This window comes from Lycorma delicatula, chromosome 13 (genome assembly GCF_047948215.1).
Source record: "Lycorma delicatula isolate Av1 chromosome 13, ASM4794821v1, whole genome shotgun sequence".
Lineage (NCBI taxonomy): Eukaryota > Metazoa > Arthropoda > Insecta > Hemiptera > Fulgoridae > Lycorma > Lycorma delicatula.
The window spans coordinates 36,350,803-36,365,158 of record NC_134467.1 but is presented as its reverse complement, the minus strand read 5'-3'; the positions used below and the strand labels follow the sequence as shown (position 1 = coordinate 36,365,158).

Here is a 14,356-nt window from a genome sequence, read left to right as displayed (position 1 = left end):
CACAATGCTGGTTAAGATCGTCCAAACAAATTTAGTGGAAGAAATCCAGAGGTAAATAATTCCCTCTGAATCTCCTTTGGGGTTGATCCCCGTCCCCAAGGTCAAGATTAAAAAAATGGCACCTACCAGGTTGGTTTAGTGTTGAACACATCTTCACAAATCAGCTGATTTTGAAGTTGAAAGTTCCAATGTTCAAATCCTAGTAAAGGCAGTTAGTTACTTTTATATGCATTTGATTAATACTAGGTTGCGGATACCGGTGTTCTTTGGTGACTTTTTTTTTAACCTATGGGACCACTGAATGATTAGAAGCATGTGTGAAAGTGCCATGCCTGACCGGGATTCAAACCTGGGACCTCTGGATGAAAGGCCAAGACACTACCACTCACACCATGGAGGCCGGCTCTTTGGTGGTTAGTTTCAATTAACCACACATCTCAGGAATGGCCGACCTGATACTGTACAAGACTACAGTTCATTTGTACTTATACCATCCTCTGAAGTAATACTCGACGGTGATTCCCGGAGGCCAAACAGAAGAAAGAAAAAGGTCTCCAATGGATTGGTGGCATCGGGTCAACAATGGGAGGGTAAGGATGAACACAAAACACATGGGGTGCTGTAGTAAAAGGTGAGCCAAAAAAAAAAAAAAAGGTGAGTCAAGTCCAGCCTCCTATGTTGTAGATGTGGAGGGGTTTTAGTGGCTAATTCCAGAAGGGAGGAGGGCCTCACCACCATGGGGTTCACAACTTTATAAAACTACTGAGTTGATTTACATGCAGGATTTTGAAAAATTAGTGAAGGCATAACGAATGTTGAAGATGAAGATGAAGACCACAGTGGACGACCATCAACCTCACGGACAGATGTCAACTTGACCAGGGTGCGTGTAATCGTACGATCTGATCGAAGATTATCCGTGAAAATGATTGCAGAAGAATTCAACATCGATCGAGAAACGGTTCGTCTAATATTAACTGAAGATCTTGGTACGAGAAAGATTTGTGCAAAAATGGTCCAAAAAAATCTCACACAACAGCGAGAAACACGGAAAAATGTCAACGGAAATCAATCCAGATTTGTTGAGTCATGTTATCACTGGTGATGAAGGTTGGTTTTTTCAATACGATCCAGAGACAAAACGCCAAAGTTCAGAATGGTGCTCAAAGGGATCACCCAGATCAAAAAAAGAGTTCTAAAAGAGATCTAAACGAGTTCTTCGTGTCCGTGCCAACATCGCTGATAATTGGATTCTGCATCACGATAATGCACCATCCCATACTGCTCTGTCAGTACAGCAATTTTTAACCTCAAAACAAATTTCAGTACTACCACAACAACCACCTTATTCACCAGATATCGCTCCGTGCGACTTTTTTCTATTTCCAAGAGTCAAAATGGCGGTCAAGAGACACCATTTTCAAACAACACAAGATGTCCAAAAAGCTGTGACGAGGGTCTTGGAGGATATTACAGAGGATGAGTTCTAGAAATGTTACCATCAATGGCAGAAGCGCTGGAATAAGTGTGTGCAATCAGAGGGCAACTAATTTGAAGGAGACAACACTAAATATGACTAAAACGGTAAGCAACATTTTTTTTCACATCAATCTCATTATTTTATTGTCGCACCTCGTATATCTACGTTTAGAAAATTAAATATGTAAACTTACACTTCTGTTTATATTCATTAATTTAATCTTTACTAAAATAAATAGAAACCAATTCTTAAAAAATAATTCATCTTTACCAAACATAACAGAATTGTTTTTATATAGCTCTATGAATATTTTGACTTAGGAGGACCTTTATTATGCTATTGCCATTTTTAATAAATTGCCAAACCATTTGAAAAATCTTTCTCCAAATTATTTAAAATAAAATTAAAATATTTTCTTTAACAGAAATAATAATATTCTGTTGATGAATTTTTAGGTAATATTACAATAATTAAAAACAAAATAAAACACAATTTACTAGCATCACATTCAACATGTTCATAAATTTGGTGTTCTAATTCATTTTCAATAGTGGTATCTGAATTGTATTTAAATTTACAGTATTTTTTTTTTATACATACTGTATATCTTTTTCTTGACAGGTATCAAGAAACAGCATTCTCGATGATTGTTCTGAATTTATCCTTGTCTCCCTTTCAAATCATCCAACACTCCTCTTCCTTTTCCTCTCACATTCACAATCTTTCCTCCAATTACTACTTTTTTAATAGTCATGTCCTAGGATATGGCCTACCCTAATTAGCTCTTCTTTTTTGTTTTGTCAATCATACTCTCATTTATATTTGTATTATAAAGACCTGGTCAGTAGTTTACCTCTTGCTGATGTCATTTTCCTAAACAGCCACATTTCAAGATATCAATTTTTTCTTTTCTTTATAATCAATGTTTCTGCACTATTATCGCTTTCTCAGATCAATTGGTATACTTGTTGTAAGCATATTTCTGACCTCATTTTACTATTCACAATTCTGTTGAACATTGCAATGTATTTTTATTATTGCATGTTTCATTTCCTGTCTCTCTCTTCTTTCATAATTATTGGCCACCATTTAGAAAATTCAATACTATAAATTCTAGTAATGCTGAAATGGAGCAGCAGACTTAATGGCATAATACAGAAAAAACACAATCTTCCCAATAAAAGCACATGGTGTGTCTGTTTGTTGTTTTATATGTTGCTACCATCTAGTGAAAGAAAACAGAACAACTGCAAAATAAATTGTATAGTCTACTATAAGCAGTATGTTGTTTATATTAGTATTTATTATTCTTATTAACAAACCATTGTACATGCAAGTTTTTGAATTTTGGGCTTCTTTGAGACTTTTGGTCTAGTAAATTGCGATCAAAACGGGTGCACAACTAGATGTTACAACAGTAACATTCAACATTCTATGGCAAATTGTTTTTGAGTTATGTTTGATACATAACATCAAAACTAGTCAAAATGGATTCATGATGGTCAATCACTTTCAGGCTTGATTTTTTAATTGAAACTAACTTCTGCCTTAATGTAGTTTTAAATTATATTTTAACAAATTGATATGTAATTTTGTCATAACATGACAAAGTCATCACAGTATAAAATTAGCGTGTAAACTAGTAAAGAAAGATACTGTTTTAAATTCAACCTTTTGTACGGTTTTTTTGGGCAATTGTAAATGTAATTCCAGGAGAGGTACAGCAGTCGTAAAGTTTGTTATCAAGCAATAGCTTCTAAAAAAACCAATCTCATCTTCCAGCTACTCATGACGCAACTTACAATCAAACAGTCAGTTCCATTCTATTCCCAGCAACATAAAATAGTTTTATTACACTTTTAAGCCTAATGTTTGTCTCAGAGATAATTCTGTTATAGTATCATTAAATTGTTGGCAGTGTTCATTTTACCTTCAAATATCTTGTGTACAAATAGAAGATTAGAAGTGGCGATGTATTAACTACAATGCTATCACAACCAGTTACAATTTTATTTTATACTTTTACTTTAATTTTCTCTATTTCTTTTAGTAGAGTTGAAATTGTTAAATTTACTACAAAATGAATGTATATTTGTTGGGAGATCTAGTAGTATACAGAGAATGTATAACAAGTATATTTCAAAAATATTAAGACAACAAAATTACTATTGAGAAATAGACTATCAGATGGATAGTCTAATGGATTTTTTCTATTTTTCATATACTGAATAAGTAGTATTCAAAGAGGATAGAATGCAATTCTAAGATGTGTATTTGAACATAGTACTTAAACATACTTAAAATATGACGTGTGTAATTACACATATAAGTATGTGTATTCATTTATGGCTATATTTATTTTGCAGTAGTTATTACTGTATTGTTGTATAGTTATTAGTTATATTATTTTGCAGTAGTGTACTGATAAGTACACTAACAGTTTTAGAGAATAACAAAATTGGTCAATAATTAGGTAAATTATAAAAAAAATACAGTAAAACTCATATGACAGTAGGTGTACTATCCATAAGATGAATTATTGACAAATTTTGTTGTTTTTTAAAAGTGTTTACACATGAAAAATACCCTTGTCAAAAAGCACATATTAACAAATTTCCAACATAGTTTTAAAAAAAAAGTTAAAATATTAACATATATTTATATTGAGCTACTTATTTAAAAATTTGTTTTTAAATCATAGGTTACAAGCCATAAATAAGTAGTTGAATTTCATTGTTTTATAAGAATACACATGTAAATTTAGGTCTCACTACCAAGATATTGCTTTACACCCTAAGGCAATCAGGCAACCAGTCATTGCCATTAAGTAAAATACAGTCACCTCGGAGTGTTGTGGCAGCAGTCTCTGCCCACTCTAGCTAGCCCACTTCTGGGGCTTTCTACAAGGGTCTCAACTTCAGTAGAACACACACTTCCTCTTCTGTATAGCTGATATGCCCTTCCGCTAAGGAGCTACCCATCTTGTCCCTACTCTAACAGTTCCAGATGCATTTCACATATCCTTCATTTCACGACCCACTCATACCTTAAGGAAATTTCTTAATGATTTGTCTCAAAATTTTGAGCAATTCATTGTTACACTTTTCACAGACCTAAAGATTGTATATTTGCTGCTTTAAAAAAAATTCACTGGATCGATTGTCAGTAACAAAAAATGGATAAAACAAAAATGCATTGTACTTCTCAAGTAGACTTAACATTGCCTATTGGCAATCGAATCTTTTTTTGTGGTAGTTAATTCCTTCAAATGTTTCAGCTATTTATAATTTATAAATGTTTATGTTTTAATTTAGAATTAAAATATAAACATTTATAAAATTCACAAAATAAAATTATTGGCTTACCAATAGAATTCCCTCAAACATTTTTGGCTATTCTGCCACCTTCAGGAGGATTGATCTTACAAGAATTTAAAATAAAAATATATAAAATTCACAAGTTAGCTTATGACGATCGATTGTTATGATTTTAACAATGTTAACTTATTGATATAATTTTATAGTGTACAAAAATTAATTTGTGTCTCTTATTTGCAAAGGAAAATATATATATATAATGTGCACGTGTGTATGTATACTGTAATGAAGTTTGGGTACTTCACAAGTAGTCAATCGGATTTCGGTGGAAAATGGGCTGATATAGAGTTTATGTAGATTCAAAACAGTCTCTTTATTAATTTTAATAAATGGTTACGGTTATTTATATTTATTTTATAAATATAATTTAACCAAACTTAACCTACGCTCGTTAACCTTGACTAATTAACAGGAGTGTTTTGATTATTTAAATAATAAATAATTGCAATAATTACTGAATTTATTAAATAAATACTCAAAAAATTACAGTGTTCATTAGTCAAGGTTAGCGAGCATAGGTTAAGTTTGGTTAAATTATATTTATAAAATAAATAAATATAAATAACCATTTATTAAAATTAATAAAGAGACTGTTAATTTTTCACCAAAATCAGATTGACTACTTTGGTTTTAAATAAAGCTGTAGCTGCAGTGGCGTTAATATGTACATACCGAAGTTTGTAGTATATGTTTGCATCTATTCCATATTAACTTCAATAACAAAAAAACTATTACATGAAACAAATGATTAGTACAGTTCAAAAAATTAACAAAATTAAACATTTTTTTATTTAACATCATTTAATAATTCACATAGTTTGATTTTTTTTATTTAACACTGTTTAATTACGAGGCTGTTGACTAAGATCATGGTGCTGCATTTTTATTAAATTGAATTAATATATTTTGAAATATCTGCAGGAGGTTTGACTGTTGACTTGACTGTCGACTGTTGACTCTTGGCTGGATATCTGAAGGAGGTGGCTGTTTAGGTGTACATATGTAGAGAACGTAACATCTTTGGATTGTGTTGGCTGTTGTCTGTTTTGCATGGGGTTGTAGATTAGGGTAAGTATAAATTTTTATTTGCGACTAGACAACATTTTTGCTGACTGGACAAAATAGTATCCATTGGATTTTCAATTTTATAGCCATCACTATTCCCTTCAATATCCAAAGTAGCTATTTTTATCAAGGTTCACAACTACTCGTCTCACAAAAAATAACAATAACCTAACTAACAAAAACACAAAATATAAACAACAGAAAACTGAACTGAACAACCAATCACAGAACTAAAATAAACAAATCTAACAACCTATCAAAAACAAACCTTATCGTAAACAAGCTGAGAAATGACCAATCAGAAACAACAACAGAATGGCTACCGTTGCTAAGGCAGTTTCCAACTGCCAAATAAATATCTATAACTCTAGGGTTATTTAACCCTAAATATTTAACGATATACAATAGCAAAAACTATTTAAAATAGTTTCCAAGTCTATATATCACTTCTGGTAAAATAGCCCAAATTGCTTAGAAGCTTAGAAGGCTTAGAAGCAAATGGCTTAGAATACAAACAAGTGTTATTCAGAACCTTTTCCCATAGAAAGTTTACCTTGGCCTAGAAAACTGAAAAACCATTTTCACCACCTCTGAACGGGTACCATTTTGTCTAGTAGCATTTGAACAAGTTATACTTACTCTCTTATCTACAACCCCAAATTGTCTGGATTGTAAGGTTAAGTATTCCAAATGCACATTCAGTGCTGCTGCAGGATTCTCAAAATTTTATAATTTTAATTTTTCATTTTGTAGTGAAAAATTGTTTTTTTTTTATTATATTTTTTTGTTTATTGATTTTTGATTATAAATCTGTTTTTTAGTTACTTTTTATTTTTATTAAATTAAAATTATATATATGTAGTTTAAATTAATTAAAAAATATAGTGTCTAATATCTACTTGTCTTGTTAAGTCATTTTCAGACAGGTACACATAAACAGCCAAATGATTTTACATATGTCTGCACCTCAACAGCTCAAAATTAATCAATTAATTTTGATGAAGATGAATTTAAGAGATCTTTTCAATAATTTTCCAGCTGAGCGTATTTTCCTGTAAATGAAATTTAATAATTATTTGCTAATTGACATACAAAATTAATGTACAAGATTTGTAATACTACTACTTTACCTTCAGACTGGCAAGAATGTAAGGAAATAGGAATACAGATATAACATATTTTCTCAAAACTCAAATCAAAGAACAGGCTACTCAAAAAATCTTGCCTTTTCCCAATTAAAAATTTTAAATTTTCGACCCAGACATAATTAACCAATTTAGTCCTAATTCATTTCACTATTATTTGTAGAATTCAACATGAACCTAGAGAAAATTCTTTTAACCTTCATATTCAGCAAACTGTTTATGTCAAATCTAAATTTGCCATTTATGTCAAATTTAAATTTAAACTAATTTATGATATATGCCATGATACTATCCCTGACTCTCTCTCTTTTCCTGTTTAACCTCCGGTAACTACCGTTTAGATAATACTTCAGAGGATGAATGAGGATGATATGTATGAGTGTAAATGAAGTGTAAGTCTTGTACATTCTCAGTTCGACCATTCCTGAGATGTGTGGTTAATTGAAACCCAACCACCAAAGAACACCGGTATCCATGATCTAGTATTCAAATCCGTGTAAAAATAACTGGTTTTAACAAGGACTTGAACGCTGGAACTCTCGGCTTCCAAATCAGCTGATTTGGGAAGACGCGTTCACCACTAGACCAACCCGGTGGGGTGATACTATCCCTGACTAACTCTCTCAAACTGCACTTCTTTGAATTTCATTCATTTTTTCTAGAATAATGTTAAATTATTGCATATTAATAATACTTGCATTATTATTGCTTAATACTTGCATATTAATAGATTTTTAAAGTATGTAAATTTTAGAGTATGTTTTTAATTAGTTTTATTTTAGCCAAAAAACCAAAGCTATTATCAGCTAAAAAAATTGTAATGCCCAACTTCTGCTCGTGAAAACCAAATAAATTTTTATGAATAACATTTTTTAAATTTTATTGCATAAATGTTACCCAGAAGAAAAATAAACAATCAAAAAGACGAGCAAAACAGAAATGAGTAAGTGAATAGATGAGAAAGAGATTAATAAAAATTTTATTTTTCAAGACAAAAAACATGCTATGTATTGGTAAAAGAAGTAAAAGAAACAAATGAAAATTAAAAAAACAGTGGCACAAAAAACAAAACACAAAAATAAAATAGTTAAATTTTGGAGAAAAACATTATGAAGGCATTTCTTAAAAATAATATTAACATAAATATATATATTTTTTTTACAGCCTATGACATTCCTCCCATTACTGAGAGGAGTGTCCCAGTAATGGGAGGAGTGCTTTTAGTTCATTGTGAAATGAACCGAAAACACACATTCTAATATGCAAAGCAAAAGAATTAATTATTGTATGCTGCTTTGCACCATATAATAAATATTAAATTGCTTGAAAATATAAACTCATTTCTTGCCTTTACTTCATTTAACAAATTTGGATGATCTTCCTTCACAATGTCAATGATGTGGCAGCCTGAGTTTGCTGGTGTCTTCATTGATTTAAATTACGTTGAGTGAGCAGGGTGGAAGAGCGGCCAGCTGGATATTGACATGAACCATTTAGAAAAGGTAATTGATTACTCCTTTGGGCATAAACTAATTACTTTCATGGCCAACTTGTAAGATGAGTTCTCAACTGTTAAGAAAGTCATACATATATTTCACTGAATTCATATCCAAAGGTAAACAGCAACTGGAAATATTAAAAATCAAACAAAAATTTGTTATTAGCATTTAAATAGTTTGTAAATATTTCATACATCATGTAGAACTCAATTTGCTACATCATTAGTGTTACACTGTTACGCAGCATTGAGACAGACATCATTGTCTGTTTAACAAATACATCGTGTCCGGATGAACACGATGTATTCTAACATCTCTTTTCAAATTTAGAAGACAATATCAATCATTTGTGTTAAATTGCAATTTTTAAGAAGAAAACTGGTCAATCTTTATGATTCTCATTTACGAGGACCAAAAAGAGGTGTAGCTGGAGAAAAGAGATACATTGATGGTGATGAAATTTTATGCGTTGAAAAACTGATGCAATGTATATTAATTGTGATACATGTTAAAAAATCATAAATTTTCAGTATTCTTATAACAGGTGTTCAGATACTACAGAATATAAACTTAGCTCAGCTTCCTGTCGATAACACACCAAACAATACTGAATTTTTCAACAATCTTTTCAAAGAACAACAACAAATAATGATAAACAATGCAATTAGGTATAACTCTTCCCAGTTATGACAATATCGCATCCACACTGATCACCTCCATACCTATTAAATTCTATAGTGGAAAACATCTCCTAATCAGCATTATGTTAGAACCACATGTTGAAGAGCTCAGTTACATGAACCTTTTTCCAGATGGGAAAAATGGTTTTTAAGAGAAAAAATGAAAATTCCCATCACACAGTAATGGGTAAAATGAAACAGCTTAAAAAAAGGCTGATGAATAAAAGTTGGGCATGGTCAATGAGAAATATAATATAAGTAATAGATATATAAGTAATAAGTAACAGGAAAAATATTCAAGGCACACAGATCTACTGCCATACAAGGTATTCCACAGATTTAATGGCAATGATAAAAAATCTTGGTCTACTGCATCGATGCATCACTTTGACCTGTAATGATGAACTGGCGAAGATATTCTTAAAGCATTGTTCTTCTGAACGAGATATCTTTCTAGATAGCAAGCAAGCAAAGAGAAATGGTGGTAGGTATATGAGCGCGTTGAAATTACGATAATTATAAAAAAGAAATGTTTTTAATGTGGCAGGCCAATATAGGTACACAGTTTTGTGGGTCTGCTATAGGTGTGGCTTATTATATAGAAAAATATATATTGAAATCTGCATATGGCAGAATTTTGCAAACCAAATTCTTTCAGTTGTTATTCGTACACATAGACAAGGGGTATTGCTCTCTGGTGTGCCAGCTCAAATGAGAGATAGTTCATATAAATTTATTTTTGTTAATGTGATGGTAGGCGTGTATAACATAACAGAGGATGTTACGAATATACTTAGATCATGCAGAATTTGCAATACAATTTCTTGAAGCAAATATAAAGTATATTACAAAAAGATGAAGAGGGAGATGCTTGTAATGATAAGGATGATGAAACATCAGACTAAAATGAAACTTAGAAAATAGCCCACCAATTTTATACACAAGGTACTTCACACAAACTGCGTTACTACTAAATTATTACTAATTCATCTTCCTTTTAAGAAGTTTCAACTCATTTAGTCATAAATGTAGCTGCCATAATAAATGGCAGCTACAGTGGATGAACATAAAACAAAAATAATTCTTCAAGGTTTTAAAGAAATTAATTGACAACTGTTCACCTCTATTTATAATTAGTGGTAGCGCTAGAAGCTGGAAAACATTTGTTCTGAAAACAGTATAACATCAAATTCTGAGTTTATCATTCTCTGGGAGTACTAAAAAACAAGTTATTGCTGTGACTGCTCAAACTGGTGTACCTGTACATTTGATGATGATGATACTACTCTTTCTTCTAGTTGATTGGCATAAACCAGAAAACAACTGATTGATGAAATTTCATCTGTTCCATATTCAAAAACAAAACAACTAAAACAGAATAATAATAATTATTATTATATAGATTTTGATGTAACAAATATATTGTTGGCATCTCCTATACAGGTAATCTCATCAGGAGTCTTAATTTTAGGTTTCTAAATTAATTTTAAATAACTTCATTTAGCTTTAAAATTAGTCCAACTAATCTTAACAGTTATAATTATCCTTTTTGGAAATAAGTTTATTTTTTTATTAATAGAAATAAACTTGATGAAAATTCTTTTGTGAAAAACAATCATCCAAATATACATATTTTTTTTGGGTTCATCATTTGACTGGTTTGATGCAGCTCTCCCAAGATTCCCTACATTGTGCCAGTCGTTTCATTTTAGTATACTCCCTACATATTGTTTTGTTTTCCAAACATTGCCTGCCTGCAAAATTTTCCCATACACCTGTCCCTCCAATAACTATTACAGGATGTGTTAAGATGTGGCCTATAAATTTCTTTCGCTTACTTTCTTATGCTTTTTTTCTTCATCACTTTGCTACAGCACCTCTTCATTTGTCACTTCACCGAATCTTATCTTTTCACTTAGCAGTGTTACTCCAGATCTAAACTGTTCGTTAACATAATTAACTGCTAGTTGTATTTAAAGGGAACATCAACCTTGCCTCACTCCCTTTTTTATTACTGCTTTTTTCTTATGCTCTGATTATTACATTATCAAAACCTTTTCAGAGTCTTATAAATGCCATGTATGTCAGTTTATTTTTCTCTATCTTGCTTCTACTATTAATCTGAATGCTAAAATTGCTTCCCTTGTCCCTATACTTTTTCTGAAACCAAATTGGTCTTAACACTTTTTCCACTCCCCTCTCAATTTTAGTCGTTTCGCTACTAGTACCACCGCTATTGTATATTAGCCCCATTTATTGACTTACCTTTTATCTCGTCTAAGCTCTTCGTATTCACCGGTAGATAAATTATATTCTTCGGCGATTCGATTATTTTGAAACCAGGTGGTACGCTTAGCGTTAATTCGTGTCCTTCTGATCCGTTCGTATAGGAGTCTCGTATAAGGTTGCATTCGACCCGTACGGTGTTCACGTTGTTAATGGCAACCGGCTTTGATGACTCGTGCCATATATTCGTCGTCAGATTAGTTTTCTCGAACCCCAACAGCGGTGCCAAACTATCTGTTGAAATCAGATCGATCGCAGCACTGCATTTAAGTTATTATTTTAACGTAGTGTTATTCGGACGCATAAGTAAATCTATTTTGCTTTTGTCTGAGTTCACCGCTCAAGCGTTTGGCGAAATCATCCACTTCGTACGATCCGGGCGCTAGTGCCAACTTAATCGGTTTTTGAGGTTTCTTTGGAACAACGGTAAGTGTGTTGTTGATTCCCTCTTCGACATTCGGATTCGAGTTGTATGTGGTTAGGTTTATCAACGCCAATTCCCAGTCGCCATCGGAAAAATCCAATGGTGGAAAGAATGTAGCGTGTAATAACGACCTATTTCCACTTATGCAGAACATGTTTACCTGTAGGCCGACGGACCACGACTGAGAAATTCAAGACATATGTCCACAGATAACCTGTTTATACTCTGTGTGGCGTTATAATTGAAATTTATAATAGAATCGAGTGGAAAATAACGCATCAATTCGTTAGGTGGACGCAAATTATCGAAACTATCGAAATAGTCAACCACCATCCGTCCACGTTTTCTATAACATAACCAATGTGTTCCATGACCGATACTGCGGTCAAGATTAACTATCGCAGATTCGTTGGTCTTCGGCTGTGTGGGTAATGCATCCAACATGAAGACTTCTCGAAAATCGGCTATATTTAGTTTTCTCGCGTACCACATGAGTTCTATATTCGATAGCGGTCGCACTGGTATTCCCTTTATTGGAGACAACGACGGTGACGATGTTTTTTTTTACCGCCCATCCCCGATCCGGTCAAAGAGTAGGGCTTAAGGTATAAACCCCGCTTTTCGTTTCATCATTTCAACAAGACGGTTTTATATTATTCCTTTTTGACCGTCTTCTTACTCTTCCGCCACCGAACTTTGCTTTTAACTTCATCGCGTTTGTAACCGCCAATGCAGTAGCCTTTTCCGCGATACTTGAATCCTTAGCTTTAACTCTTTCCCAAGCGCTATCTGCTAATTTGCGATCTGCTGCCGCTCTTCTTTCGTTATGATGTACGTTGCGTATGCGATATCGTGTTCTTTACAAGCGGCGTCCAACTTGTTTACACCGGGATCACCTCTAATGGTTTTTTTAAATTCGCTCCCGGTCCGCAGTACTGATATCGGTAATAAATCGATGCCTTTGTTTACAAGGCGTCAGTCAATCGCGTCCCGCCGTAACTCGGTTCGATCCCTAGACGGTTTTTTTTTTCACTTATTTATTTAATTCAAACCGACCGGTACACAACAGCGCTACCAACCTTTGAATTAATTAAAAATAATATTTAAAGCGAACACATATTACCAACGTTGGCAGCCCTGCAGAATTTCAAACATTCCGCTCAGGGAAAAGGGAAAACCGACATGGCGGACGCGACACTTGTCGCGAGTTTAAAACTACGTTTTTTTTTTTATGAAAATAGTTTAAAATATCCCCCAACCGATATCAGGGTTAACAATTTTGCCATAATTTTCAGAGTTAACAAATTTATAAAAAATTAAAATTGAATTTATCCTTGTCGATATTAACAAACAAGGCCACTTTTTTAATTTAATTTAAATCTTAACATATAATTAAAAATAAAAATCTTATTACACAGTAAAGTTATATAGATCGCAATTAAGACAGCGTTTATTAATTTCTGTTTTATCGATTGGTAAAATCGATAAAAAATATTTAAAAATCTAGTAATAGGTATTAAATAAATATGAAAAATATTTGCATTACAAAATTGTTATATATATATATATTATATATTGTAATATATATATATATATATATATATATATATATTCACCTTAAATAATTTACCTTTAAAGAATTACCAGCTAATTTAAAGATAATGCAATAAAAAAGCTGATCGCTATTCACAACATTTTCAAGGTTGAACTCGTACTTTGAGCAGTTATAACGTACTTTGAACGTAATAACCTCTGCTCGTCTATATATTGACAAATACAATATATGACACGAATCAGTGGAAGATGACCACAACGTCAGTCCGGAAGATTTGTTGATTTCAAATATCAACAAAATTTCACCATCTGTTATCTCTTACCGTAAACGAACAATTAGGGGACATAACTTAAGTAGTGAATTTAAGTTTCTTAAGTTCGGTCAATTGATCTGAAAATGCCTCGAGTGTCTGCGAAGTTAATTCTGAAATTGTTGTCAGACTAGTGTCCTAAGAAGTGATTAAAAAAGGGACGAAACTGAGCCCTGGTTTACGGGTGAAAGGGTCCAAGTTCGCAACGATTGAAAAAAAAACGCGACAAATTGGATATGATAAACAAATTAAGAGGTTTTCTTCGATTCTACGAGTATATCATGAATTTGCCGCTTGGGAGCAAGCAGTCAGCCAGATATACTATATAAAAGTGTCCTTCAGCGTTTGCGCGAAAGAAAAGCCTTGCCTTCTGTCGAGACAAAAATATGTTCCCTCCACCACGTCATCGTTTAATTTTTCGCCAAATTCCTGTACTTTCGCAACCCCCATAATTTAGCCCCTGCCGACTTTTACATTCCTAAATTAAAATTTTCGCTGAAACGGAACCGATTTGATTCGAAGACATCCAGGAAAA

The 14,356-nt window shown here is 32.6% G+C and overlaps 1 long non-coding RNA gene across 1 annotated transcript; it reads right to left on the bottom strand.

Annotated features, from left to right (window-relative positions):
* Positions 1-5,681: 5,681 nt before the first annotated feature.
* LOC142333794 (uncharacterized) lies at positions 5,682-10,620 on the bottom strand. The gene is made up of 3 exons (XR_012758697.1): positions 10,506-10,620; positions 8,416-8,693; positions 5,682-6,974 (listed from the first exon to the last, which is right to left on the bottom strand). It is a non-coding gene; the product is annotated as an uncharacterized LOC142333794 (long non-coding RNA).
* Positions 10,621-14,356: the final 3,736 nt, after the last annotated feature.